Raw genomic sequence first — 17,799 nt, 5'->3', positions numbered from 1 at the left:
TATATATTTTGAAGCCATGTTATTGGGTGCATACAAGTGTATATCTTCCTAGTGAACTGAACTTTTATCAATATTAACTGATCTTTGGATTTCTATTAATTTTTTTTAATCACAGAGTTTGGTCCATTTACATTGATTACAAGTAATGCATTTGGATTGATTTCTACCAGCTTATTTTGTTATAATGAAGTATTTCAGAAAGAAAGGTAATGAACCCAGCAAATAAGTATGAGTTACAAGAAGACATGCTAAAGAATGGTAAAGGAAAATTTGTGAGTGAGTCTAAACCAACATTGACTGTACAAAATAGTCAAGATGTCCATTTTGTAGGGTTAAAAGATATCAAGATAAAACTAAAATCCTGGAAGTCAGGAAGGTGAGTGGAGGTGAAGCATTCTGACATTATTTGTTATTCGAGAGGAAGGTTATGATATTGATTAAATTTGGGCTTTGTAAAATCCGGGTTTGTGCTAAAAATTTGGAAAGTGATATTTAAAATGACAGGGTAAGGTGAATACCTTACAAACTAGTAAAGAAAAAAGAATGGAATTGAATAAAACTTCCTTAAGTTAAAAGAAGGGTGAAAAAAATGCACAGAAAGAGAAGAGCAAAAATAAAGAAAATAGGATAGTAGGAATCAACTTAAGTATAGGAACAATGAGAACCCATGTAAATGGACTGACTCTGCAGTTAAAGAAAAAGGAATTAAAAAAAAAATAAAGTTGTATGATGTTTATAAGAGACATGCTTAAAGCATAAGGGCTCTGAAAGTTTGAAATTAAAAGAATGGGCAATTACAACCCAAAAGAAAACTATGTTAATTAATATCAGATTTCAAGGCAAAAGCATTAGTAGACCCATTCACAACAACATGGATTGACCTTGAGGGTATTATGTTAAGTGAAATAAGCCAGACAGAGAAAGACGAACTCTGTATGACTCCACTCATAGGTGGAAGTTAACATCTAGAAAACGAGAACTGATCAGTGGTTACCAGGGGAAAAGGGGGGTAGGGGGAGGGCACAAAGGGTGAAGTGGTGTACCTACAACATGACTAACAATAATGTACAACTGAAATTTCACAAGGTTGTAAACTATCATAATCTTAATTAAAAAAAAAATTAGTAGAAATCTTGTATGCACCCGATAACATAGCTTCAAAATATACAAAGCAAATATTGACAGAACAGGGATAAATTTACAAATCTACCATCATAATGAGAGGTTTTAACAAAGCCTTTCCTTGTGATTGATAGATCAAGCAGTTGAAAAAATCAGTAAAAATAAACAAAAATTGATAAACATAGTTACCCAAGTTGATATAATGGGCAACTACAGAAAACTACTCCAACAACAGTGGAATCCACTTTTTTTTCAAGCACATGTGGGACAGTTACATGGTAGTAGAGGAGTGAAAGGCAACCTAGGGACATAAGAGAGGGTGTTTATGGGGAAAATGGAAGTCTAGAGAAAGAATAAAGATAAGGAAATAACAATAAAAGAGACATGTCGTATAGACCCCTGAAGGTAGTGCACTATGAACAGATTATAATGATTAACTCAACTCTTGATCTAAATGTAAAATGAATGAATGAATAAGTAAATAAATAAAATGAAAACCAAAACAAAGGTTTAATATACAATCAACAGGTCTCCAGAGCATAATAGGAGCAGATCGAAAAACAGGGAGAGAGATTCTATGCTAGCATCAAAGGATGATTGTCTCTACTGATTTGCTCCAGCTCCGAAAAAGAAAGACTTCCTCAAGGGACCTTTTCCTAGGAGAAGCCATACCCAGAGATTGTGATAGAAAAATGGGAAGAGAGGGAAATTTTTTCCCCCAGGAGTGAATTGCTTCTGGTTATTTAAAAAATAAACACAAGTCGCTTTGAAACCCAGGAAAGAGGTGACAAATAGCATTCGGTTCCTGATAGATTTATGACGGTTTCACGCTTCAAAGGGTGTTATTGACAAGACTCAACTGCTTTCAACTGATGGAGAGCTGTATAGAGGAGTCGATCATAGGCAGCACCTACCATGTGTCGACCCCTTGCTAAGGCCTGAGGATCAGAGAGAACAACAAAGATGGGCCCCTTCACTCACGGAACTTACATTCTAGACAGATATTATATTAAAACAGATATTAAATAAATACTACAAATAGGCAAATAGCTACAAAGATGTAGTATGAGCTACTAGCAGAGCATATTTATATTTGACTTCTTTCCCTTTTGCTATATTTTATAATGACATTCTATTTATGACCAATAATATGAATTAATTTTGATCCCTTATGGACTATTCAGCCAATGACTGTTTTTCTAAGTACTTATGACTCGAAAGGGTAACTAAAACAAAGTCGTGGTCCCTGCCCCCAAGGTCCATATAATTTAGTAAAGGAGATAGGACAGTATGCGATTTTAATGCAAAGCAGAAAATGATAACCTGCAGGAAGAAAAGAACCAATGTGGAGTGATGCTGGTTCCCAGAAGGAAGAAATTACTGGCGTTTGGTAGGTAGGAGGGTGGGAAGAGTATTAGGGAAATGGCGACCCTGGGTTTCAACAGTCTGGAAGGACAGGAAGCCTTTTCCCGGGCACAGACTTGTAGAGAGGAGAAAGGGAACAGCGTGAGAGAGGCAAGGTGGCGTACTGGGGAAATACCGAGAATGTATGAGGATCTGAGAGCATACTCATTCAGTCCAGGCCAGCACTGGGTCTCAGGGTACTTAGAAGAGAAAGCTTAAAGCTGATCAGGACAAAATCATGGAGGAATCCGTGTGAACTTCATTGGTGTGGCACCAAGGAGCCATTTGCAGGTTTATGACTGTGGATGCTATACTCAGCCCCATTCTTTAGGACGAGCAGTTTTTGGCAGTAGTGTACAGATGGCTAGCTGAGGGCGGCAGCCGGACAGACAGTGATGGGAGGCAGGGTGACCAATTAGGCTAGTGCTTCTCAAATGTTAGTGTGCACATGAGTCACGTGGGGAATTTATTAAAATAAGAATTCTGATCCAGCGGGTCTGGGCTGGGGCCCAAGAATATGCATTTCTCCCAGAGGGTGCTGATGCTGTTCCTATCACACTTGGAGGGGTAAGGAATTAGGAGATCGTTACAATAGGCTGAGTGAGGGCTAGGAGGAGCCTTTGGAATGGCAAAGAGCAGAGTGGATGGGTAGATTGGAGAGAGGGGAGAAAGGAGGATGGATGTGACTGGACAACTACTTGCAGATGGGGACCAAAGGAAGAAGAGGACCAGGAGATGACACGGAGGGGTCCAGCTGGGGTGAAGAGAATTGCTGGTGCAGTCAATAGAAATGCATGTTGGTGAGGTAAGAAATGTGACCATCTTTAAAGAAGAGAAAATGTTGTCCTCATTTTAAAATGTCAGGTATTTAGCGTGATGACCTTGGACTGAGAGCTTGTTGGCTGATTTGGGTCTACCACCTTAATGTTGGGGGGAAGCAAGTCAGCTCTGGGTGTCAGAGACCTGGGTCTTCTTCCTGCTCCATCACTGGCTCTCTGTGGTCCCTCCTGGCCTCGAATGCTCTGTCTGTAGGATGGAGTAGGAAGAATTCCTCCCCGACCCCTGGTCAAATTTCACCATGCCTGAAGCTCATCTACCCCCTGGAGGAAATCCCTGAGGGAGGCTAGAAGGAGGACGTTGGAACCAGGGGCTGTCTTTGATAGTTGGGTGAAGTTTATGAGAGTTTGGGGATCCTTAGATTGGGATTTACCAGCTTGAAAACTGTAATATTATCTCCTGGCACGCAGACTTTTTTAAAGTTTACCGGAGATTTGTCATGACATTCCTTTGACAGGAATTACAGTCTCACACACAGACAGGCCAGGAGTCTGGACAGCTTGTGCAAAGTTACAGAATAATCAAAAGATGAGACACTACTTCTGCATTCCTGCTAACACCCTAGGCCTGAGTGATACCGAGAAGCGGGCCAGGTGCGCTTCTTGCGTCACTGCCCTTCCTCACTCTCTCTTCGTTCTCTCTTGTTTCTGAGCTTCCTCAACTTTCATTTCCGCATCTCACAATTTCCCCATCTTCACTTATCTTTCTTTCTTCTTCTGTCTCTCCACATCAAACACATTCCTGATCTCTCTGAGGCTGACCCCTGTGCCTTGGACCACTTCCTCTCGACTGCCTCTGGAGCTGTGCCCAGCCACTGTCCCTTCTCTAGCACCCCCACTCTCACCCAAATCTCCTCAGCCCGTAAGCATCCCAGGGACTTGCAGTTCCCCCCACAATCGATCCTTATTCCTTTCCCTCGTAATTCAGTATCTCACAGGAGTAGCTCGCCTCCTTGTTTCTCTTTCCTCCACTCTCACTCCTTCCATAACCGTTCAGTGTGTCTTCTGCTTCCACTAGAACTATTTTTTTTTTCAGAGTGCACCAAGAAGCAACTAGTTGCCACATTCAATGGCTCTCTTTCTCCTCCAAGTTTGTTTGGCATCTGGTCCCTTTAACTCTTCCTTCTTGAAATCTCACTTTTGGTATCGTAAGACTTCGTGGTCCCCTGGTACCTCATCTCTTTGGCTTTCTTTCTCTGAATGCTCACTTTGCTCTTGCTTTATAAATCCCCTCACCCAAGTTTCCCTATTATTGACATTTTGTGTTAGAATGGTACATTTGCCACAACTAATGAACCAATCTAGATACATCACTATTAACCAAAGTTTACGCTTTACTGATATTTGCTCAGTTTTCCCCTAATGTCCTTTTTCGGTTCCAGGATCCCATTCCAGGTTCCCAATTACATTTAGTTATCACATCTCCTTAGGCTCCTCTTGGCTGTGAAGAAGACGATGGGATAGTTTCTCGCTTTCCTTGTTTTTGATGACCTTGACAGTTTTGAGGAGTGCTGGTCAGGCATTTTGTAGGATGCCCTGCTGCTGGCATTTGTCTGCTGTTCTTCTCTGGGATTAGGAGGACTGTAGCTTTCATAGCAGTCTCAGAGGAGTCCGTGACCAGAAAAGTGTAAGAAGGGTTCAGTGCAGGGGTTTTCCAATGACCTAACCTTGGCTCTCGTCATTCTGTTCTCTCTCAGAAGTTCATCGCTTCAATTCTCCCCTCTACGCTGATGACTTCCAAATGATAAAAGAAATCTAACATTTACTGAGTTCTTACCAAGTTCCAAGAGCTGTTCTAAGGCCTTTACACAAATTAACTAATTTAATTCTGACAATTACACTTGAAGTAAATGGTATATTTATTACTGTCATTTTACAAATGAGATATTGAGGCACAGAGAGGTTTGATAAATTGCTGGAGGTCACCCAGCGAGATCACACAGCTGGAGGACCCACAGTAATGGGGAGCCGGGAGTATTACCTAGCTTCAGAATCCGTGCTCTTAACAAGGATGCCGTGATGCCTCTTCCAGATCCGTATCATATAAAATTGGTGAAATCTGAATAAGATCAATGGCAATGTCAATTTCCTGGTTGTGATACGGTGCTATCGTCACGGGAGAAACTGAATGAAGGATGTATCGGATCTCTCTGTATTATTATTTACAACTGCACGTGAATGAATCCACAGTTATCTCAAAAAGTTAAAAACAAATACGAATAGACAATCCTCTGTTCCTCTTCTTGTCCTTCTTTCTCTTAATGACCCTCACATTCCCGTTGTCTGTGTCACCCAAGCTTGACACTTCAGCATCCTCTTTAAATTCCACCCCTTCTCTGCCATCATATCCAGTCACTACCCAGGAGTCATAATTTCCACCTCTGCAATACTCTTGCATGTCTCCTCTCATCTCCACTGACGTCCCCCCTCTCCCACAGCGCTCCTAACTGCTCACCCGCCACAGCAATAGCATCTTATCAGTTCTCTCTGCCTCCCATGCCTCCACGCCTCCCATATGTCTTTAAAATATTGTCAGATCGAGCATCCTAAAGCACAGAACTGATTGCGCTAGTGGCCTAGAGGCGAGGTCTAAAGTGCTCACCACCTCGGTGATTAATCTCTGGCTATGACAACAACAACAAGCCTCCCTTCTTTTTCTTCTGACCCAGGAAGTGGGTTTGTTGATCACGGACTAAGTTTTTGTTGGGAGGTCTTGACAGCATTTCATTGCTTTACTTTGGGGATCGAGTCTGCCAATCAAACAGCAGATGGCTGATTCCTTAGGGCCAATAACTAGCGTGTGACCTTAGGAGCTGCTTGGATACTCCAAGTCATTGCCTTTGCCAGGCTGATGGGTCCTCTGGGTCTCCTGACATGGTGCCCACTGATGGGGAACCCCGTCCTGCCCATGAGCCAGGTAGGGAGGAAGGCTGCTCTTGACTGGACCACGTTTGAAGGGTGAATAAGGGTTCACCAGGCAGGTTCAGCACAATAGGTCACCCTGGCAGAGGGAATATCTCATTCAGAAGACTAGAAGTAGAATGTTTTGCTGGAGCATGAATTACAAGAGTACGAATAACAGAAATATATCGGTGGAAATAACGTAAGCGAAAGGATCTTGAAATCTGTAAAACGCCCCAGAAGTCCTGACTGTTGCTATTATTACCCCTCAAGCAGTGTTGTTTTTAGGACCAAATGATAAAATACGTAAGGTTACTTTGTGAGCCGGAAAAAAAAAATATTTAAAATGTTAATTACTTAAAGCTTGGTTGTGTCAGGACAAGGAAATAGAGTTTCTTTCGAATTCATCTTCTAAGAACTATTTATGAGACTTCTATATTAGTTTCCTGTCCCTCTCCTATATTCACATGAGCAGTTTATAACGGATTTCAAATCTATTAAAATAGGGTCAATTTCCTGACCACTGCCAACTAGATCACCAAGGTTTAGTTTGAATACTTCCAGTCGTTTTTGGTTGTGGTTGGCTCCCCCAAGTCCCCTATTATTTATTTAAACTATTTCATCAACACGGGCAGTAGTAGGCGCTGAATAAATGCTTGGGCGTAATGGCATTGGCTTTGGTAATATTGTCAGTTAATTCATTTGTTCAAACAAATATCCGTCTTCGTTCAGCAAGCATAGATGCTGAGGGGAGTGCGGCAGAAGTAAAGTTTGGCGTCACGGGGCTGGGGGCTGGGAGGACAGGGTTGATGGGAGTTAGTGTGATCAGAGAAAAGACACCCGATTCCTTGGGGGAACAAGATGGGAAGCCGTGTGCTGAGGCAGATCGCAGCGCAGCGGGGCACCTTCTGCAGTAATTAGCAGCAGTCATCTGTGAGTTATGTGTGTTATCTGACCCAGTTTCTGAGGCCTGGCTGGGTCCGGCGGGCCGAACAGTCAGAGTTCCCACAACCCAAGAATGAGTGACTCGGGGTTAAGACCCTTTTGGAGAACAACTTGTGCCTTACTCAACACTTGTTACCAAGAAGAAAAGGGGGTGGGGTGGGGTGTGAATCTAGCTATTTTCTCTTTACCTTGGAAGGGAAAAAGGAGACAGGGAACCAAAAACATCCCTTCCAGCAGCTGTCTCTAAATTGAAACTGCCGTGTTTCAGGATCTCAAACGTGTCTGCCAATGAAATGTTGGGGACTGGTAATTTTCTGTCCCTGGGAGCCTTCTCTGTTGATCACAAGCTTCTGTACGTGAAAGAGTTAACCGCAAGTTTACCACAGAATGTCAACCTCATGAAAATTAAAGGGTTATCAGATAAGAAAAACAAGGGGGTAGAAATATACTCTTGTTCTTTCTCTGAAATCTAAAAGCAATTTTCCCTCAAATGTTTGAAACCTATTTCTTGGGACGGAATAATAGTTTTAGTAGAAATATGCCACATCGGTGACTCCCACCCACAGTCTTCTGCAAGGAGAGTCTTCTGCGAAATTAGACCATAGAGTTGAGGAGATTTTCAACTGGATAGCAACGGAATTTCCACTGAGATTTTAAAGAGTACAAAACAAGTAAGTGTGATGCCGGGTAGAAACTGAAGACCAGAAGGGAAAGTTAAGACCAGGAAGGAAACTTAAGAGAGACACAAAAAGGATAAAGTTATGTGAAATGATAGACACTTTGGGAACAAAGTGTTTCTCCTCAGAACTGTAGCCCAGTCTTAGTGACAGGCAAGGGGTGGCTACAATGACACGGGCCCTAATTGTGTCAGGTACACCAAATCCACATGACAGACCCCGAGTCAGATGTTGCCAGCAACCACCCACTCCTGCCATCTCCACACCCATCTCATGGGACTGCCTCTTGACCTCCTCACTCTGAGGCAATCTTCCTTCTTGCTTTCAAGAATCACACCCGGTTTTACACAAGACACAAGCGCATACTGTTGGGACTGAGTTTGTTTGCCCCCGCTCCATATTCACGTGTGGAAACCCTTCTGCCCAATGTGATGGTGTTAAAAGAGGGGGCATTTAGGATCTGATGAGAGTGGGCCTTCAGGAATGGGATTCATGCTCTTATAAGAGTCATCAGAGAGCTCACTTCCTCTCTCTGCTCACCACCACGTAAGGACACGACGAGAAGGCCGCCATCTGCAATCTTGAAGCAGGTCCCCACGTGAACCCCACCCTACTGGCCCCCTGATCTCAGACTCCCAGCCTCCAGAACTCTGAGACATACAGTTATGTCGTTAACAAGCCACTCAGTCTATGCTATTCTGTTAGAGCAGCCCGAAGGGACTAAGACATATGACAGGGATCAAACCCTTTCACGGAGAAGGACAATCCGAGCATGGAAATGGAGGCCACCAACCAACTGAAGGACAGGCTTTGGGGACAGCCCTGGTCTACCTGTCTACTCTGACTCGCGTGTGTCAGGTTCACTATAGACAAACAACAGCCTGAAAGTATTCTCCCAATCCACCCGTTGACGGGTGCCACCCTATCGATGGGAAAAGGATAAGGACATTTCAGCATGGGCAGGATGATGGGATTGGCAACACTGGGGAGGGAAGAGGCTGTGTTAAGATTGTCGATTAGACTGTACCAACAGCCCTCGCCTGGCCTCCAGGGACTGGCCTCAGAAGGGCAAACTCAACTTAAAGGCTTTTGTTGCGTTCAGTCTGTGGACTCAGAGTGAGCAACTCTCCCTCAGCCAGCGCTGAACGGAATAGCCTTCCATCATCCCCGGAGCTCCCCTTAAAGTATGGGCTCTACAATTGGCAAAAACATCCAAAACCAAGAGCGACAAATGTTGGAGAGGTTGTGGAGAAAAAGGAACCCTCATACACTGTTGGTGGGAATGCAAACTAGTGCAGCCACTATGGAAAACAGTATGGAGATTTCTCAAAAAGTTAAAAATAGAAATACCCTATGACCCAGCCATCCCATTACTGGGTATCTATCCTAAGAACCTGAAATCAGAAATCCCAAGAGTCCCTTGCACCCCTATGTTCATCGCAGCATTATTTACAATAGCCAAGACGTGGAACCAACCTACGTGCCCAGAAACTGATGATTGGATAAAGAAGATATGGTGTATATACACAATGGAATACTACTCAGCCATAAAAAAAGACAAAATTGGCCCATTCGCAGCAACGTGGATGGACCTCGAGGGTATTATGTTAAGCGAAATAAGCCAGTCAGAGAAAGACGCACTCTATATGACTCCACTCATAGGTGGAAGTTAACATATTGACAAGGAGATCTGATCGGTGGTTACCAGGGAAAAGGGGGGGGTGGGGGGAGGGCACAAAGGGGCAAGAGGTGTACCCACAACATGACTAACAAAAATGTACAACTGAAATCTCACAAGGTTGTAATCTATCATAACATTAATAAAAAAATAATAAATAAATAAATAAATAAAAAGTATGGGCTCTACACCACTCCTGCCTTGCATAAATTCTTAGTAACACACGAAATCACGGGCTCTGATCATTTCAGCAAGCGAGTGCTGTTCTTTTCAACAGGCACCTCAAAGTCAGTAGGTGTGACCACGGGCAATGATCCTGCGACGAGCATCACTCCTGGGCTTCTCAGAGAATTTACGTCCATGGTGGCTGCATTTTCCAAGGACATAGGAACTTAAGATCTGTTACCGTGATTCCCTGGGAATAGCTTTGTGCTAAGAAGCAACAAATGGGACACATCAAGGATGTGGTAATTATAGCATGAACTAGATATACTTCCTTCCTTGGCTTGAACCAAAACCTTCAGTCCTGTTTATGAACAGACCGGATGCATTTGGGGAGCTTGCCGTCCCCCCGGGAGCTGAGATGCTTAGTCAGCACCGTGTAGAAGACAGATTACTTTTCACTCTGCTCCAGGGCAAGTATTCATTAAGCCAGAGAATGTCAGGACGGAAAGGGGGCTTAAAGACCCCTCTATCAACCTGCTCGCTTGCACGAGAGCGCACGCTTTGTCTGAGGTGTGTCAGAGTTATGGCGTGCCAGGCCGTGTTCTGGGCACTTGACACATACTGACTTTTCTAACCTTCGCAGCCACCTAGGAAGTAGGCTATTATGACTATTAATGATAATGAATGCAATTATTTTACAGTATATTATTATAATTAAATATATAAATATGTAATAAATAATTGATATACAAAGAACTGTAGTATAATTAATATAACTATAAATAAGAATCACGTAATTAATGATTAGATGAGTAGATCTTGTCATCTCCATTTTATAGATGATGGAAGGGAGACACCGACAGGTTCAGACACCTTCCCAGAGTCACACAGCCTGTTGGCGGTGAAGCCAGCATTTGGATCTGGCAGCCTAAGAGGAGAAGGAGCTTGTAACCGCTGTGCTCCCACTTTCCCTCCCTTTGTGTCTTGGCTGCACCCTGTTTCTGTGGCCGCTGTAGCCTCTGACCTCTTACCGCCCTTGTCCCGCGTCTGTCCTGCCTTGTGGGAAGGCCTGGGCATCGGGGTGGGGGTGATGAGAGAGTTTGCTCACGCTGAGATTGTAAGGGCTGGAATCTCCAGGGACTGGGGCTCCAGTGGGTTCTTGGAATGAGTGAAAGAAAAGACGCAAGGATTTTGCCAAGGTTTCCTGGGCAGTTGGGTGGATGGGGGTACCTTTCATTGAAACAGGAAGTAGAGGAGAAAGAGCAAGCCTGGAGGGACATTCTGGATGTATGGAGTTGGAGAAGCCTGTGAGACATCCACGTGGAAAGGTCCGCTGGGTCTTTGGCTCTGCAGATGAGAAGTCCAGCCAGTCGTGTTCACTGAGCACCTGCCATATCCTGGTTACTTAGGCAGGCTGTCTTGCGTAGCCCTACAGCCACCCGGGAGTGTGTGTGTCATTCCCATTTTATACCCGCAGTAACTGAGACCCACGAAGGTTTAAAGAACCTGCCTACCATCAACTCTCACCCAAGTCACTCAGTGCCTTTGGGGTCTGCCCATCCCTGCCTCCCAGCCCTGCTGCCATCAGTCATTCATGCTGAAGCCAGTGCCGACCCTCTAAAGCACAGATGGTGTCCTTCCCTTTCCTGAGACTGCTCTAGCGTATTCTCGTCCTCTCAGGATACAGTCCAAACCCCTGTACTTGGCAAGGCTTTACGACATAGCTCAGGCCAGCCCCAGAAATCTCCTCCTTCGCTGCACCCATGGCCTGGGGTAACTATGCGTGGCTCTCGGAACTCAGCGCATCTTTTCTCTGTGGCCTCGCTTAAGAAGTGCTTAAGACTTATTTCCCACCTTCTTGACTCCTGCTTGTCCTGCAGGTCTCCCTCATTGTCGTTTTTCTCTAGGAAGCCTTCTGGATCATTTTCTTCGGTTTTGCAGCATTCCTCTGCGCTCCGAGGCCACCCGGCCGTTTCTTGACGCGGTGCCTGCCACACTGTGCCCATCAGATCCCCACCACCTTGCACTGCCTGCAGGGAGTGGCGCTTAACGATTGTTTTGAAGGAAAGTAGAGCCACACGAGTCCAAGCTAGGGTTTGAATTCAAGCCCGCAGACCCCCTAATTCATGAGCCCTTCCCGCTCTCCCAAGATGCTCTCCTTTTGGGATGAACACCAAGTGGGCAGATGAGACCTGGATTATTCCAGTAAGTGGGGAGGGTGCCCCTAGGAGCCAAGCTCTGAAATCACAGGGGAGGAAGTGGCGTTGGCAGGACAGGAGGAGATCTACTGGCTGGGGTGCATCGAGCTGGGGGGCCCTATGTGCAGAGGACACACGGACAGTCCAGGTTTGAAAGAGTATTGGATGCCAGGCAGAAGAAAGGTGATGCATCCCATAGACAGCAGAGAATAATGTAAGCCCTTTGATCAGGGAGAAGACATCACAAACGATGCTTTCAGGGGGATTAATTTAGGGGTAGATCTTAAGGCATCCAAGAGTGACTTACGATGAGAGACTGCAGCCTTGCCTAAGAAGCCTGTGGGAATTAATGATACCTGTTGACAGCTTGCTTCCTTTGTACAAGGACGGAGCAGATGGCCCAGCTCCATCTCTCTCTTGGGCACCTGAATTACCGCCTCACGCCTTCAGTTTCCTCTTCTGTAAATGGGAATGACCACAACGGTCCCCAGCTCGTAGGGTTGTTGCGATGATCGCGTGAGAGAATAGATGTAGAGTATGCAGCTCGGTTCCTGGCCGGCCCACAAAAAGCTCTGTAGCCACAATTATTCTCACACGAGGAGGAGGAAGACAGGATGCTCAGATGGCCAGGCCCCCTCCGGCTCGCAGTTCCTGGCACAAGCCTATTGCAAACTCAGGCCAGAGGCACGAAAGGCAAGAAGCCCTGGGAGAGGGAAAGTGAAACTATGGCCTGGTGAGTGAAAGGCAGCGAAAGCCAGAAGTGAAATAAGCGACAAGAGGATGGAACATCAACAGCTGAAATGCTAACCCTTTGCGGTCTCCGCTCTCCCGGGTGTGAGCAGGATGTGTGAGGAAACTGCCCTTTTATTTTAAAAAGGGTTTTGGTGCTTTCTTTTTTTTTGAAGTTGTTTGTTTTGCTTTCCACTTAAAATAAGGAGTTTTCTCTTTACAAAGATCCTTTTATTCTAAATCAGGCTCTGAACAGAGGTGTCACTACCACAGGGGCCGGAAACACATACCACACCGGTGCTCAGCTGAGTTGGAAGGCCCGGCCGGGTTTCATCAGCGGGGAAGCCGCGACAGCCCTGGCCACAGCTGGGAAGGATGTCAGAGGCGCAGCCTCACGTAAAGTCATACCCCCCAAAACTCCCGGGAAACCCACAGAGCTCCGAGACAGGAAGAAGCTGACGTCAACTATGTTTCGGGGACTTCAAGCCAAACTCTTGGAAATGATTTAAATGATTTCTCCCTTTTACTTGGTATCATAATAAACGGATCTTTTGCTCAGGAGATGTGCCAATTTGCCCCAAGGGGCTCATATTATCAAACTATATATATATATATATATATTTGCAGAGGAACACTGTTACTTTACTTTTTAGCGCGTAAACCGGACTGATCCCTGGACGTTTAGGACAGGGGAACCGTTCCCACATAGTCGGGGATGAGGCAGTTGTTCATTACCGGGTGTAGACGGTGCTTCTAAAACACTCCAGGGCCATGGGAGCAATTGAACAGCTTGTTCTTAAAGGAATGGAAATAATCCCACCTGAAATGTTCCTGTTTTCTCTGTAAAGGAATCTCTTGAGTAAAAGAAAGCTCTGCGCATCCTCTGTCTAGATTATTCTAAGCTGAAAATCAGTGGTGTTTGATTTTAACAATGTTAGTAACTAATAATGACAAGACTGCGCTCTCAGCGCTGCTTTCTGTCCCCATTGTTAGTGTAAACGTGAGGTGGCCGTTGGCTTAAGATGCACGGGGACTGGCCGTGAGGATGAACATCTGTCTGTGTGCTCTGTCCACTCTTTCTGTACCCCTGTGTCTTTGATCTTAACCTGCACTGTAACTATCTGTGCACTGTATTTCTCTGCTGCCGGATGGTGAGTTCTTGGAGGCCAAGAACTGGGTTACCTTCGTCTCTAACTCCGATCTGACACCTGGTAGTCGTTCAACAAATATTTGCTGAATGAATGAATAAACAAATAACTGGCAGTCCTGCCACAGGCCAGATTGTCTCCTGCCACCCTATTGCTTCCCTTCTCTGCCTGTCACACCCTCCTGTCTGTCCATCTACCTTGGCGCAAGGTTCTCACTCTGAAAAGCTCCCCAGCAGAGAAAACTCCCGCCCTCCTGCCCGCGAGGCACACACCTCTCCCTGCTTTTGTTTTTATCGCTGAGAATACAGAAAGCAGCGAGACTTCAGAAGGAGGTGTCTATTTCCGTCCCAAACAGAAAAGAGTGGGTGATTCCGTGGGCAGAGATTCCTGAACACGGTGGAGTTGACTCATGCCTGGAGGCGCTCAGAATTTCCTCTGTTTTGTGGGCGGCTGGGGTAGACTTGGCCCGAGAAAAGTGCTTTCTCTGAAGCACAGTCAAATGCGAGAAAGACCCCCCCGAGCTGCGCTTTGGGGGTAGAGGAGGAGGAGAGCAGCAGGATTCAGAGAATTCAGGAATCCAAGGACTGGATGGGCCTTAACGGGTCAGTCCCTCTGCTGACACAAACACATGAATTCACACACGGCCACAGGAGCCCCGGGAAATACCCCACGGCGCGCTCACGTCAACTCTTTATAAAATGAAAATAAACTTCTTTATTAACACAGCGCATACATTTTTACCTTTCGTAGCAGTTTAAAAGAATAGTAGGGAATGCAGGCTCTGGAATGAGACTGCCCCACTCAAATCCTAGCTCCTTCCTAGCTATGTTCCATTGGGCAACTTAACAAACCTCTGTGAGCCTCGGTTTGCTGGGTGGAAAATGGGGATAATGATAAGGCCTCGCTTATTTTCAGAATTAACCGAAGTAACACTATGTTTTCACATAATACCTGAAAGACAGGCTACGAATATTAGCTCTTGTTATTATCATCGCTGTTTAAAATGTTTCTTGGAACAAGGATGGACGCAAATAAGCCTCAGACCAAGAATAGGTATTGGTGTCAGTATTCGTACGGGCCATCTGTTTTCCAGCTCACAGCTCTGTCAATCTGCTCGCCTTTCTCTCTCCCTGTAGGCAGTCGGGGCCTCCTGGGGACTAGTCTGTTTTCCGCACTCTTTAGGGTAAAGGAGACAATCGTCCCCTTAGACCTTCCTTTTTATTCTTTAGAAACATGCTGCTCTTTCTTCTTCTTTTGGGAAAAAGTACTCAACTGCCCCTTGTCTCCTGACACCAGTCGGCTTTCTCACTTCATCCAGCATGAGGGGGATGGAGAACCATGGAAAGGGGAGAAAGCAGCCCAGAAAGCATGTCTGACTAATCTGACCCACACCTTCTGCCATGGGGCAGGCCTCCCCAGAGGCGCAGACTTCTCATCAGCACCTGACTCCTTCCTTTCATCTTCATCCCAGCATGGTGACCTTCTGGTCTCCCCAGACTCATACCACCTACATTTTGGTGCCTTAGAATTTTCTGCTGCCTGAAATCGTCCTGTTCACAGGATACCTGGCACTGGGTTGAGAACTGCCCATCAAAAGCCCCATGAGTTGGGTGGGTGGGGGCATAGGGGTGCACTATCAGGATGGAAGCCCCTGGAATCTAGCCTAGCGGTATGCAGTTAGCTGGGGCTAGGTCAAGGGCAAAACGTGGATGTAGGGAAATAAGACCTCATGTGGTACTGGTGATGCTGGTCCAATGATCCATCGTGTCAAGGAAATCTACCAGGCACCCATGACATGTGTAGACACTAAAGGATTAGACATGAGGAGGACTCAGGCGCTTTTTGTCTGAGAAGAAATATAAGTTTCTATCAGAGAATCACTAGCTGTTTGAGCCTTCTTTTGCTCAGCACACACACACAAATGCTAATGTTTATATGTACATGAACTACGGGTCATTCATTTTGTGGCCCCAGTAAACTCTTCAGTTTTCAGTTTGTCACTCATGGATCATGATCCCTGTGTACAACTTTAGCAAAATCATTAGAAAATATCATCCTCCCACCCATCCCCTGATCTTCACAAGCACACATTCAGAGCTCGTACGTCCCAGGGCCACCTTCTCCGAGAAGCCTTCCACCCTCTCCAGGAAGCACGTTACCTCCTTCCCTGTTCTGATCTCTATGGCATGCGTCAACTTTGCTATGTACTACTTTGCAATATTTGACCCTGTGTCTTTTCCGGATTGCTTTTCCCATTTTAATTGCAAGTTGTGTGTGGGTAGACGCAATGTGTATTTCTTCTCTCACATGATACCCTTGCTACTCAAAAGGGGGTCCATGCACCAACAACAAGAGCTTCGTGGAGGAGCCTGTTTGAACCAGAATCTCAACCCCCACGCCAGACACCCTAAATCAGAATCTGCTTCATAACAAGATCCCCATGTGATTTGTAAATACATTAAATTTGGGAAGTACCGTGTGCATTAGGGCACCTATTCTTAGTGAATAGAAATGAAATAATGGAGTCAAACCAACCATGGGAATCATTATTCTGTGGATTTCAATCCTAACTGCATCTTGAGTCATTTGAGGAATTTTAAAAATGTTATTGTTACGTCTGATTCTCATCCCCAGAGAGTCTGACCTAACTGATCTTAATTGGTCTTAGATGAGGCTTGGATATCAGTTGTTAAGGCACCCGAGATGCATGCTGAACGTGTCGCTGGCGCTGGAAACCACTGCTCTAAATACATTTCCAAGTGGGACTTGTGGTCTCTTATTGATGGATGCAAATCCCAGAGTAGCCTTAAAACAAGTCAAATAGCCAAACACTGTCTGAGTAATCTGAGAGTGGAAAATACCTAAAAAACTAGAGATGATTATATTGTTGCTTTCCCCTAAATGGGTGATTTATTTGAAAGCCTGGTGGGGGATTCAGTGATGGGCTGTTGACTCACTGGCAAACGCTGTTGGCTTTCCCTTGGCAGTCTTAGACAGGAACTGCTCAGCAGATGTTTCATCTCCATTGTTAAGCCATGAGCAGTTCGAGGGCAAGGACTGTAACATTTTTCATCTCGGTAGTCCTAATGCATGAATGGATGGATGGATGCGTGTCACCGAGAGCCGGCGTAAAGACGTGCAGGAATATTGATTGGGCTGGAATTTAGAGGCCTAGATTCTAGTTGGGGCTCTCCACTTTTCTTGCTTGCCTAGTGTCCTTGGTTTGTTTTTGGTACCCTCTCCTTGCCATCTTCTCACAGCTTTACCAAGCCAACTGCAGCTCCCTTACCAGGCAGCATACCTTCCTATGTCGCATTCTCTCTGTTCGCAACTATGGGTGTTAAGATATTAAGGAACGTGATCGGAGGTCTTACCTGGGGACCCTCGTTTATAGGAAAGCCATAACCCCGAGATCTGTACTCAAAATTTTGTGTGTATGTACATTTTTCAAAGGAGATAGTTAATAAGCTCATCAAATTTTCTCAGGACATATCCCTCAAAAAATGTTAAGAACCAAAAAGCTAGATGGATTCTTGCTGTCACCTTGTCCTTCCCAATGAGAAGTTCAGGCTGTGTGTATAGAAGTGATAAATGAGGTCCATCTTTATATAGTGAGATTCTCTGGGCCATTGTTTTTGCCCTCTCGATGCTACCTGGGGCAGTGGCTGACTCCACCTACGCAGAACTTCCTGAAGAAATTGTTAGAAAGGGTCACCCAAGACGAAGACAGGAGAGAAGGAAGCTCTTGAGGGTCTCCAGTCTTTCCTCGCTCATACCTGTCTAGACGAAGAACCGAATGAGAGGGGCGGGTCTCAGGGAGTTTACAGATCTCCAGTAGCTTTAGAGGACCCAAGTGGGCCACAGACTGATCCCAGGGTGGCACGCATTGTCAGCCCAGATAGAAGGAAGACTAGATTCTAAGTCCAGAGGGATCGGAGGCTCTCATTTTAGCCTCCTGCCTGGTTTGGGAACACTGCAGCATTTTTGACAAATGTT

The 17,799-nt window shown here is 45.4% G+C and overlaps 1 protein-coding gene and 1 long non-coding RNA gene across 4 annotated transcripts in view; one reads left to right on the top strand and one right to left on the bottom strand.

Moving 5' to 3' along the window:
• The window catches only part of IL2RA (interleukin 2 receptor subunit alpha), an 80,457-nt gene that overhangs the window by 27,984 nt on the left and 34,674 nt on the right, over positions 1–17,799 (bottom strand).
• LOC138921388 (uncharacterized) overlaps positions 1–17,799 on the top strand; it is a 34,875-nt gene that overhangs the window by 13,694 nt on the left and 3,382 nt on the right. For both annotated transcript variants that reach the window (XR_011433922.1, XR_011433923.1), the window contains exon 4: positions 3,231–3,331. This is a non-coding gene — a long non-coding RNA (uncharacterized lncRNA). The remainder of the gene's footprint in view (positions 1–3,230; positions 3,332–17,799) is intronic.

This window comes from Equus caballus, chromosome 29 (genome assembly GCF_041296265.1).
Source record: "Equus caballus isolate H_3958 breed thoroughbred chromosome 29, TB-T2T, whole genome shotgun sequence".
Taxonomy (NCBI): domain Eukaryota; kingdom Metazoa; phylum Chordata; class Mammalia; order Perissodactyla; family Equidae; genus Equus; species Equus caballus.
Note: the sequence above shows the minus strand (reverse complement) of the source record. Positions and strands in the feature narration are given on the sequence as shown.